Genomic DNA, 12085 nt, shown 5'->3' on the forward strand with positions numbered 1-12085 from the left:
GATTCCTCAAAAAAAACATTATTTTTAGTGGAATTGGCACTGAGCTGCCCATATATTAAGAAGAATAGAGCATTGCTATGTAGTGCATTAACCGCCAAGTGGTCGAGACATGACCAGTCGTAGGCAGTGGTGCATGAGTTGTACAAATATACTCACTCCGTTCCTTCTTTTTTTTTGAACCGGGCTTTAACACCTTTCCATTGCATAGAACGAAAATACAGCAGTTCCAGAAACATGTTCAGGAAGAAGGGAAAGGGGAAAAGCGAGTTCAAGCACTGCCAGGAAACCCACCACACTTGCCCGGCATCGTGACAAGTGCCATGGGGCGAAAACCTTAGCAGCACCAATATCTTTAAGTCTAACTAGCTATTACATAACCGACCTCCAGGGGCCAAACTGACACCACGAGACCAAAACAACAATCTTTTCGAAGCAATATGAACAGAAGGCTTTTCAAACTTCGGCGTGTAGCTCCAGCAGATCACCCTCCATTCTTAAATATTTGTCTTTCTAGATATTTCAACAAGTCTGGCTCTGGCGGTGGGTGTGGACCGTTCTCGCAGCCTGAAAGCCAGTGCATTGGTGTTGTGGGTAGCAGCAGGTCGTGCTTGTCGTGCTAAAGAACTGCGTCGACCGGAAGGGAGACGTGCTCGAGGACCCGCCTGTTGCGCTCATTCCAAATATGCCAGCAGGTGTAGGTTGCCGTGACATTGTGCCTTCCATAGCTTATCAAAATTGGAACCAGAGAAGGAGCCCAGAAACTGCTAGCTGTTGATAAGACGACAGAGCAGAGTAGACCAATCCGCTGAAGAACCACTCCAGCTTTACATCGCTTGGTCAGTAGTTCAGTACCCAGGCAGATGACACATGACATGATCCATCACTACTCTCCAGATAGTTTTTTTTTTTGAAACGAGGCAAAAGACTTGCCATTTTCATTGATTAAGAAGAAGAGAATTACCCGATTAATTGACGGAAAACCGGGCTAAAACTGTACATCACAACCCACATGATATGGGCACCACCGGCCAACCTGGCCACCGACATGGAATAAGACACGACGGCACATGTCAACGGATGGTCACACGCGCAAGCAACTGACAGCTCCGACTTTGACGACGAGCAACACAAGGGAAATATGCAGGACTTGCGCCGACCATGCCCACCGTAAACGGCCACCGAATGTCTGTCATCGTCACCACTGGACACGCTCCAACGCAGCTCCGACTTCAAAGCAACCCAGCAACCACGGAAGAGCACCTCGGACACGCCGGGAAGAACCGACTACCAAAGACCACGCTGCGACCCAAGCTCCTCTCAACGCCATCATCGTTGCCAAACAGAAACCAGCGCCCCGCCTCAGCCTCAGCAAACCATGCGGTGAAGATGCCGCCATCGACGGCGAAGATGCCATCATCCTCCAGACTCTCAGTCGTAGCCGGCTCCGAGACGATGCCCCCAAGGAGAAGAAAGCCGCGAAGACGCCTTCATTGCCCGATCCAGCGGATCTGAGGTTTCCCTCCGGAGCCCAAGCCGTGGGGAGAAGGTGGAGCACCTCCACGACGATGCTTCCAAGAAAGACCACGGCACCCGCGGGCGCCGCCGTCGCCGGCTCCAGTGAAGACTGGAGCAAGGATTTCTCCCGGAGATGTGCCGACCACCTGCCACCACCGACCGCCGCCCACGAACCACCACCCCTGCCAAGGCCGGCTCCAATCTAGCCACGCGACCCCTCGATCCGCCGCGTCCAGAAGCGCTCCGCCCCCTGGCCGAAGCCGCCACCACCAAACCCGGGGCCGCCGCCCCGGCAACCATAGCCCACCACCGCCAACGACATCACCACCAAAGGGGCCTGACCAGGCCCATCGGTCCGGAGCCCACATCACCAGATCCAGAGGCAAGGGAGGGCCTGACCAGATCGGAGACCTCGCTCCGGGCCTCGCTACGAGATGGCCGGCAGACAGAGAAGTCGCCGGGAAGCCGCAGCCTCGCGCTGCGCACAGTCCTCCGCCGTCAGATGTGGCCGGAGTCACATCGAAGGATGGGGAGAAGGGTGTTGCGGTCGCTGGGCTCCAACCACACCGCAAGGCATGGCCACGCCGACGCCGTGCAGCAGTCGCGCGCCGCACCGCCAGCTCGAGCCACCGCCAGGGGAAGCTACCGTCGTAGGGGATCCAGATCCGCCACCACCTCCTGCCGCCGTCAGACGAGAGGGAGAGGAAGGGGAAGACCCCGCTGCCGCCGTCCGCCGCCCGGGCTTAGCCCGGCGGCCTCCTCCGGCGACGGTGAGGGGAGAGAGGTGGGCGAGGGGGGCGGCCCGGCGGCGCGAACGAGGGCTCCGCCCGAGTCGCCAGAGAGGCGACACTCTCCAGATATTCAGGTTGTTGTAAAAGTAACAGAAAAAGGTTGCATTGATCCCCGACGCCAACCTCTCTGGTCCAGTTTCGACTATGAGTGTCAGGTTTGTACAAATTGCAATAGCAGCATTATCAGTGAGTTAGGGATCTCAGCAACAGCATCCAATCACAATTCTATTGATAACCAGCAACACTTATAGAGTATGCGGTATCAGTGAGTGAGAATATAGCTGGGACAATCCAAACAAAGAGGCCCGGCGCTAAGCACACTGAGCTCCGAACGCTCCCTAGCGCTCCACCCAGCCCCCGCGCCGCTGGCCGCTCCGGCCGCAGCGGCCACCAGATCTCGGTGCGCGCCGGGTGCGCCCTCGCGCCAGGAGCCATGGGGCGCTCGTGCTCGTCCAGATCCTCCGGCTCAACTTGCTCTAGCCCGCGAGGCAGCGAGGGATGGGGCCTGCCAGCCTCGATGCTGGGCCTCGTCAGATCCAACGGTCCGTCGATGCTGCCGGTCTCTCCTCGGCCTCCTGCTGCGTCAACAGCCGCATCCGCCTCCCCGCTGCGAATCTTGCTTCGGGGCGAGTGCTCCCACACCGCGAACGCCGTTTCCACCCCGGTCGCTGCGCAGCCCCTCCTGTTGAGTGGCAACGGCTAAAATCCATCGTGGTTTGGCCTTCCCCCTGCACTAGCCCTTCCTCTTCGGGGCCTGGTGATGGATGGACGGAGGTCCAGTCGCGCAAAGATCGCCGCCTTAGCCGGCGCCATGATGGCGGCCTCGGCCACGCCCCGCGGCCGCGCAAAGGCCACCGGCCTGCCTTCAATGCGAGCACCGGCCGGGAGGCCTTCTTAAGGCGCTTCGGGGGCTCTGCTTCAGATGCCTCAGCACCGAGGACCGTCGTGTAGATTGTAGGGATCCTGTCCACTGCATCTAGTGCAAGCTTCCAGGCCACATCGGCAAAGACTGCCCGCGCAAGAGGGGGTGCGCTCCTGCGAAGGCGCGGCTCGGCTCCCGTGTGGGTCGTGGCCCGGTTTGCGAGCGCCTCCGTTTCCCCTCGCCACCCCCAACGGCGTCGAGCAAGAGGATGTCCCACCACACCAACCCGTCGCGCCGGCCGTGGTCCGGCCACAAGGTGGTGATCGAGTCGCCGGCTATGGAGCACCAGATCTTCCTGCTTCGTCGCCACGCGGTGCTGCTGATCTCCACGGAGGAGCGTCACGCCTCCAGCCCCATGTCGGTGGGGCGCGCCTTCGACACGCAGCTGCGCACACCGGCGCACCTCCTACGGGTCGCGTGCCACGACCCGGAAGATTTCCTGGTCCATTTCGAGCTATCGGCGCACCGAGACAACGCCGTGCACCTGGGCTCCATCAACGTCGATGGCGTCATCTTCGACATCAAGCCGTGGCACGAGGACGACCATGCCGTGCACCAGGAGTTCCTTCTTCACGTCCGCGTTGTCATCGAGAAGATGCCGTTTCACCTCTGGTCGCTCGAGGGGGAGGCCGAGGTCTTGGGAGACAAGTGCATCATCGACCGCCTCGACAGCCGCACCCACGAGCGCGGGCACACGAAGACATTTGCATGTTGGGTGTGGGTGTCGGATGTGGCGTTCATCCCCACCCGGCACACCATCTGGAGGGTGGCGCGAGGCGCTGGCCGTGTGGAGGCCATGCTGGGCTATTCGCAACCGAGCCGGGAGGTGGCGCCGCCCCCGCGCGTTCGGCGCCATGACATGCTCATCCACATCGATCGCGTCGAGGATTGGTCGCCTCTCTCGCCGCGCTCGTCGCAGAGCGGCCTACCCTCGTCGGAGTCGGATGACGCGCGCTCGGTCCCGTCCATCTGGCCGGGCACGTGGACCATGCACGTCGAGGACGGCCAAGGCACCCGGCGCCACCCGGCCCTGGTGGCTCCGTCGGGCTGCGGCAGCGTGCGCCAAGGCGGGCCCCGCGATCGCGACGACCACGACACCGACAAGGCCGGGCGGCGCTCCTAGAAGGACGCTCTCCTGGGCTGCAAGCAGACTGGCGGCACGGTGCAGCCCCGTAGGGAGCCTGCAAACTCAAGCCGCCAGAGGAGCCGGACGCCAATCAGTCGCCGAAACAGGACCGATGGGGGGACCTCCAGCGGTCGGCCGGAGCCTGTCGTCCTCAAGGCCACGCCCCCTCTGCCCTTGGCCCCGCGTGAGCCGGCTGTCGCTGTTGTGGTCGCTGCCGCGGGGCAGGACCCAGTGGCCGAGTTCTTCCGCGACGCCGACCCCGTCCTTCCCCCGCCACCCCGTGTGGAAGATGGGCAGCTGTAGCTCGACGAGACCATCGCCACTACGCTCGACCAGTTGCTCCAATTCGCTGGTAGCTCATCCATCGCTTCCTACCGCGCCACGGCCTCCGCTGCTCAGACCAATCTGCAGGTCGGAGCCATGATGCAGCAGGTCATGCAGCTGCACCTCAACGGTGCCAACCACCCGGCGCAACGCCTCTTCGTCGACACCCCCTCCCCCATCATCGCCACTCAGCCGACACGTCGCTCTGCCGCACCACCCAAGAGCAGAGCCGCCTCCGTCCCCGTCAGGCACAGCGTGCACCAGGCTGCTCAGCAGTCCAGCGTCCCGGTGGCAAAGAGGGCGTCCCTATTGCTGGTCAAGCGCCTCGGCATGCTGGGACCCAAGGAGAAGATGACTGCAAAGGCGGCAGAAGCTCTCATTCGCTGCTTCGACGAGCCGCTGACGGATGAGGACATTTCCATCATCGCCAAGCTCACGCGCCTCGACCCGGCGGCTCTTCGCATTGCAGGGGGCATGGCAGGCCCTGATGCTGACGCGGACGCCGCGACTTAGTGTTGTTATGTTAGTGCTTATTAGTAATAGCCTCCGGCAGGGTTTGGCACTAGGCCAACTTGAGTTAGGTTTCATGATCGATGACTGTAATGTTTCGTTTAGGGCTAGTCAGATCGTCTCGCGCCAGAGTAGTTTAGGGGCTATTGGTGGTCTCTGGCACCCCCTTGCTATGTTGATGGTGTATATGTGTTCGTCTCAGATCAGTAGAATGTTATCATTGCTGGAGGAAACAATCGTTCCATATGAGTAACACACTTGGTGCAATTCTGAGTTAGAACATGCGAGGGCTGAATTGGCCAGCAAGACGGACTACCGTGTGGGAGATAGCGGAGGCTCATCATGCTAGTATACTCTGCCTGCAAGAAACAAAGCTGGAATCCTGGACACCTGCCATCGTCCGTGAGCTTGGAGGTCGAAGGCTTGAAGGTTGTGCCGTCCTGCTCGCAACAGGAACCAGAGGGGGAGTGGCCATTCTCTGGGATAAGGCCGTCATCACCTTCACCACCCATGATATCGGTTGCTTCTCAATCACAGGCAAAGTGACGGTTCTGCAAAGCAACTCATCCTTCTGGCTCACGACAGTTTACGTACCTGCTGATGATGCACGCAAGGACGCATTTCTGACTGAGATGACACGCACTGCTACGCTGTCGGGTGAGCCCTGGCTGATCAATGGGGACTTCAACGTTATATATAAAGCGAGGGACAAGAACAATCTGAATCTGAACAGAAGGATTATGAGCAGGTTCAGGGCAGCTATTGACGCTTCAGGTTTGCGTGAGATTAAGTGCAAAAACAGAAGGTTCACTTGGACAAACGAGCGGCAGGACCCAACAATGGCCTGCATCGACAAGGTTTTCTGCAACACTGAATGGGATGCACTCTTTCCATCTTACATAGTGATGGCGGCTGCGACAGCGTGCTCGAATCACTGCCCGCTTGTACTGGCTAACACTTCAGCTCCAAAGAGAAAACCTGTCTTCCGTTTCGAGCATTTCTGGCCGCGTTTCCCACGGTTCTATGACACTGTAAATTTGGCCTGGCAATGGTCGGTGAACCACACATGCCCGATCATAAGGCTCAAGATCAAACTGAAGAGGGTTGCTCATGATCTCACCATATGGGCCAGGTCTCATTTCAGCGATGCCAAACTGCAATTCCACCTGGCCTGCGAGGTGATACTACGGCTAGATGTTGCTCAGGAAAAGCGGCCCCTCACTCCAAGTGAACTCAGCCTGCGCAAGCAACTTAAGCATAGAATCCTGGGTTTGGCTGCGATCGAGAGAGCTCGCAAGAGGCAGGCCTCTCGGTTCACCTGTCTCAAGGAGGGGGACGCTCGCACTGCATTCTTCCAAGCAAAAATCAGCTCACGCAAGCGGAAAAACTTCATTCACTCCCTGGAAGTGGACAACGCTGTGATCACCGCGCACGATGAAAAGGCTTCTGTTGCTCACTCACATTTCTCCAACCTGCTAGGAAGAAAAGAGGATAGAAGATGCTCGTTCAATTGGGAGGAGCTGGACATGCCCACAGTTCAAAATGAGGGGCTCGACAACCCTTTCTCTGAAGCCGAAGTTTGGGCAGCAATCCTGGCGTCGCCGGCGGACCGAGCTCCTGGCCCGGATGGATTCTCGGGCATGTTTTTCAGATCATGCTGGGGCACGATAAAGGAGGACATCATGGCTTTGTTTCAACATCTATACAACCTCGCGGGTGGGAACTTTGCTGAGTTGAACACGGCTATGATTGCTCTGCTCCTCAAGAAGGATGGTGCTGTCAAAATGAGCGATTTCAGGCCGATCAACCTCATCCACTCTGTCGCCAAGCTGTTTTCTAAAGTCCTGTCGATTCGGCTCGCCAACGTCATCGACAAGCTCATCAGCCCAGCGCAAACAGCTTTTCAGAGGAGGAAGTGCATCCAAGACAGATTTCTTTATGTGCAGAACACGGTCAGAAAACTACATCACAGCAAAATCCCGGCACTTCTGCTGAAGCTCGACATAGCCAAGGCTTTCGATTGTGTTTCTTGGGAATATTTGTTAGAATTATTAGAGGTGCTCGGATTTCCCCCGCGATGGAGGGATTGGATTGCTCTACTGTTACCGACGTCCTCCTCGTCCTGCCTCCTAAACGGGGTGCCAGGGGACTGCATCGATCATCTTCGAGGGCTTAGGCAGGGAGATCCACTGTCGCCACTGCTGTTTATCTTATGCATCGACACTCTCCACCGGCTGCTGGAGGCGGCCACTTCGTCTGGCCTGCTGGCGGCGCCGCCGGCGGCAACAGCTAGGATGCGCACAAGCTTGTACACCGACGATGCTGTCATTTTCGTCAACCCGGTGCGTGAAGAGATAGACACCCTGCTAGGCCTGCTACGACAGTTCAGTGACGCCACGGGCCTGCGGGTCAATCTCTCCAAGTCGTCCGCGATCCCAATCCGCTGCAGTGACATCGACCTGGCCGCGGTTCTGGTGAACTTTGGAGGGACAACGGCGGCATTCCCGATCACATACCTAGGCCTGCCCATCACAATCGGCAGAATTAGGCTAGTTCACCTGCAGTTCATCCTCGATAGGATTAGGGCTAGGTTAGCCGGCTGGAAGGGTAGGCTAATGCCGATGGCGGGTCGCCGCGTCTTAGTACGCTGCGTTCTGTCAGCTATCCCAACCTTCGCACTCACGGCTTTACGCGCACCGAAGAAGCTCTTCAAGGAAATTGACAAGTCGAGGAGACGATTCCTCTGGGCGCAGGACGACGAGATCTCAGGGGCGAAGTGCAAGGTGGGCTGGAAGTCGATAACGTCGCTGGAACAGCAAGGCGGCCTGGGCATCCACGACCTATCCAGGTTGGCCCGCGCGCTGCGCCTACGGTGGTTGTGGCTCGCCTGGCAACAGCCCCACCGACCTTGGGTCGGCACCGGCACGCCTTGCGACAGCGGGGACACGGCCCTGTTCGCGGCATGCACATCCGTAACCATCGGGAATGGAACTTCAGCTTCCTTCTGGTCCTCTTCCTGGCTGGGAGGCCGGCAGCTTTGCGCGGCTTTCCCGGCGCTCTTCGCGGCATCCATCAGGAAGAACCGATCGGTTCAAGAGGCTTTGCAGGGTGACCGCTGGGTCCTCGATCTAAGGCATGCCAACCGTAGCGACATCATCATCCGCCAAGTCATCCAGCTCGCTAGAGAGATCAGAAGCGCCGGGCTTGTCTTGGATGCACAGACGCCTGATTCAATCCGCTGGACGCAGCTCAGCTCAGGGATGTTCTCCACCAAATCGACCTACACCGCGCAATTTCCAGAGGGACAGCACAGTACCTTCAGAAGCCTGATTTGGAAGATCTGGGCGCCGGGGAAGATCAAGATGTTCCTCTGGTTCCTTCACCAAGACAAGCTATGGTGCAATGACAGGCTGCAACGAAGGGGCTGGACAAATGGCTATTTCTGTCCCCTGTGCATGAGAAACCTCGAGTCATCTTTTCACCTCTTCTGGGAGTGCCCAATCTCCCTGAAGGTTTGGAATCAAGCAGCGACCTGGGCTGGTTGCCAGGCTCTAAACCCTGCTGGATGGTGCAGCGAGACTACGTCGACGGGCTGTGCCGAAAGGATCATCACCACTACAGCCCCGGGAAGCCGCAAGGGCACCAAGTCGATGCTGGCCCTCATTGCGTGGCATATATGGTTGGAGAGAAACTCCTGCGTTTTCAGAGGGAAACAAGCTGACGAGCGGCACATCGTCGAGGCATGCCGCCGGGACATGGAGCAATGGCGCTTGGCAGGGGCCAAATGCATAGAGCAGCCCTTCGGGGACATGACGTGAAAATATCGCCATAGCCACATCCTACTGGGAGCTCAGTGTTCCTAGTCACCTATTGTAATTTTCTCCCATTCATACGATCACTTGATCGGAACCTCTTTGTCGCTCCCTCCTGCTAAATCAATGAAACACCAGCCTAAAGCTGGTTTCTTCAAAAAAAGAATATAGCTGGGAAGAGCAAATACAAAGGGCCATTCGTAGTCCATTTGTCTTTCCAGAACGAAGTCGTTTTTCCATAGCCAAGCTGCATAAAGTAGACTGTTTGTCTATATATTTGAACTAGTTTGTTAATCTGTGAAAATGAGCTCGCCTAAGCCATTGGTCCATGGTAAATCCGGTGCAACAAGTAGTCTACGGAGAAACTTAGCAAGCAGGCAATCATTCTAAAAAGACTTATCATCGCGCTAGCTCTGTTTTTTCCTTACTGAAAAGGTTCTGTGGAACTTATCGGTCTCACTGATTACCCATTTGGGAAGTTTGACGTAAGATGTTAAATAAGCAGGAAATTCCGAGAGAACCGATCTTTCTAGAGTGAGGCCTGACTCCTCTAGTAATATGGTCCAACAATAGTAGCTAGTTCACGAGGTAAGACCCGTGATACTATGATAGCCACAATAGTGTGCCTAAACTACCGTGGAGCAAATTTGTTATTACAGCAAATTTGGATGAGCCAGTTTCACCAGTTCCTACAAAACTAAGGTGGTAGACGCAGAAAATTCAACAAATTGAAAACTGAAGCAAGCAATATGTGGTACATGAGTGGAACAACAAACATTGTAAGATTTAATTACTGTGATACAGAAGTATATAGTGACTGTTGCATGACAAAAAAATATTAAAAACCATGTAACAGGTGAGATAGACCTAACACCAGGATGTCTGAGAAAACAAGAAATATAATACTCTATTTAATATGAATTAATAGATTCACATTCCCAACTCCCAAGGGTAGTCAACTATCAAGAATAAGTGAAGTTTTAGTTCAATATTTTTGAATGTGCCACCTACAGAAAGAGCCTTCACTAGGCAACATAAACATATTCCTGGAACAGTAGTTGTATTGTATCACATATATATAATACAAGAGTAACTCATTGTTATATGATTGGATAAGGTCAGCAGTATCATGTAAAAGAACAACTTCAAATTCCAAACCTGTTACTGACCACACTAAACTAACCTAGGTTGTATATGAAACTAACCTGCCGTCTCGTACTAACATAGTCCCTGACAGCTTGTTTGCTCTCAGGTAATATATAGAACACAATAATATTGTTTGGGGGTGGGGGGTATAAATTGTATAGATCAAGTACCATACTGGCTTTCAGAAACAATGAAGTACTGATGTAGTAAGTAGAACTAGACACCATGTGATTACTTGAAAGGTGAAAAAGAGGATGTACTTATTGCTTTTGAAGAGAGCAAATGATAAAAATAATGAGACTTAAAGAGAGAGATATGATTTTGGGAGTATAGCCAACATTAGAGTACAACTTCTATAAAAAGGGGACACCGACTAAGAGGGGTGACCGATCAAAGAGATGAGATGAAAGAATGAAAATAGTGAGAAATGTTTATAACAAACCAATAGAAGAGAGTGGCGAAATGGTTGGATCACTACTTAATCATCTCCCAGTAGTCTCTGGATAGATACTAGGCTTTGGAGGCATTTGGAATTTAATTTTCCCATTGGCATTTCCTCCCTGTATGTCCAGTGTCGGTGACATATGGGAGGTGAAACCATACTACTCCAGAATTGAATCTCTGTCTCAAGAGAAAGGATTACGATGCTACGGCACTGCAAAAAGACGTTTGATCAAGAAACAATGGTGGCCATGTGAGCCGGAGCACGCTACCACATTAGTTCCCTCTTCAGCTACTGGCTCTCCCGGTGCTGCACTAGACTGGTTGAAACACTAGGAAATATTTGTCATTGGCCTCAGCAATGGCAATGTACAGAAGGAGCTATGCTTCTCAGGGAAGTTGCAAAAACGGGTTCTTGGTCCTAACAGCGAGCACCCTAGCTTGCCTTGCACATCCTCTCGCCAGACTAGCAGCAGCAAACCCATGATTTAACCTGACATTAGGCCTACTGACCCTCCTAATTGCCCAGCTGTATATATTTTGTATCTAACGTTTTCCGGACCTTGTAACCCAGCCGTCTTGGCCTTCTCTTATTGAAATGAAATCAGCACTGGCTGTTTTTCGTCAAAAAAAAAAACAATACATTTATGTCATTGAAGGCTATGCAGCTTGTGTTGCTGCATGCTGTGAACATAAGAAGAAATAGCCATGATCTTCTCAAGAAAATGTACTCCAATATTGTCACTCGATTTTTTTAGTTTCACTAATTCTATGCCAACTTTGCAAATTATGTATGGATTAGCTCCAACAGATGCAGCCGTGCTCTTTCTGCTAGTTCTGGGTTGCGACCGCATTAGATCGATCCCATGCTAGCTACTCGTATGCTATTGGTCCTTTATTTGTTTTCTGGGCTGGGTTGTTTCATACTCAAGTTGTGTCTTTTTTTTCTTCTGATTGGGCTGGTTTCCATTTTTGGATTTACTTGTTTGCCGTTTGGAAGGAAAATAAGAGGACACGCAAAAGGGCTGCGTCATTGCTTACTTCGTGCATCAGCAAGTCAAAGCAACGCTCTGCGCTCGGCAAGCAGCTCGTGGGTGAAAAAAAAAGTCAAACTATGTACTTGTTAGAAATAAATGGGCTTGACCCATTAGCAATTTCTGAAATCTCAAAGTGGCCCATGAGAAAAAATGGCAAGTGCTGATGCTAAAGTTTAGTCCCATACGGCTAGTTAACTAAGTGTTGGACCTCTTTATATAGTGGGTTCTCTTCACCACTCTAAGTGATGTGTTGAGAAGAGAAACAGAAGACCACACACGCGCGCTTGGTCCGGCTCAGGTCAAATCCGGTCCGTTGCCTTGCAGGGGTGCAACTTCGTTTGCCGTTTTATTTTTTTGATGTCTTGGCAAATAAGTTGATTGTTTCCTTGTACAGTAAGTTTAACATGGAAACCAACTCGGTTTGAGATCGTGATCGCGACATGACACCGGTTGGAAACCAT

This window comes from Triticum dicoccoides, chromosome 1B, assembly GCF_002162155.2.
Source record: "Triticum dicoccoides isolate Atlit2015 ecotype Zavitan chromosome 1B, WEW_v2.0, whole genome shotgun sequence".
NCBI lineage: Eukaryota > Viridiplantae > Streptophyta > Magnoliopsida > Poales > Poaceae > Triticum > Triticum dicoccoides.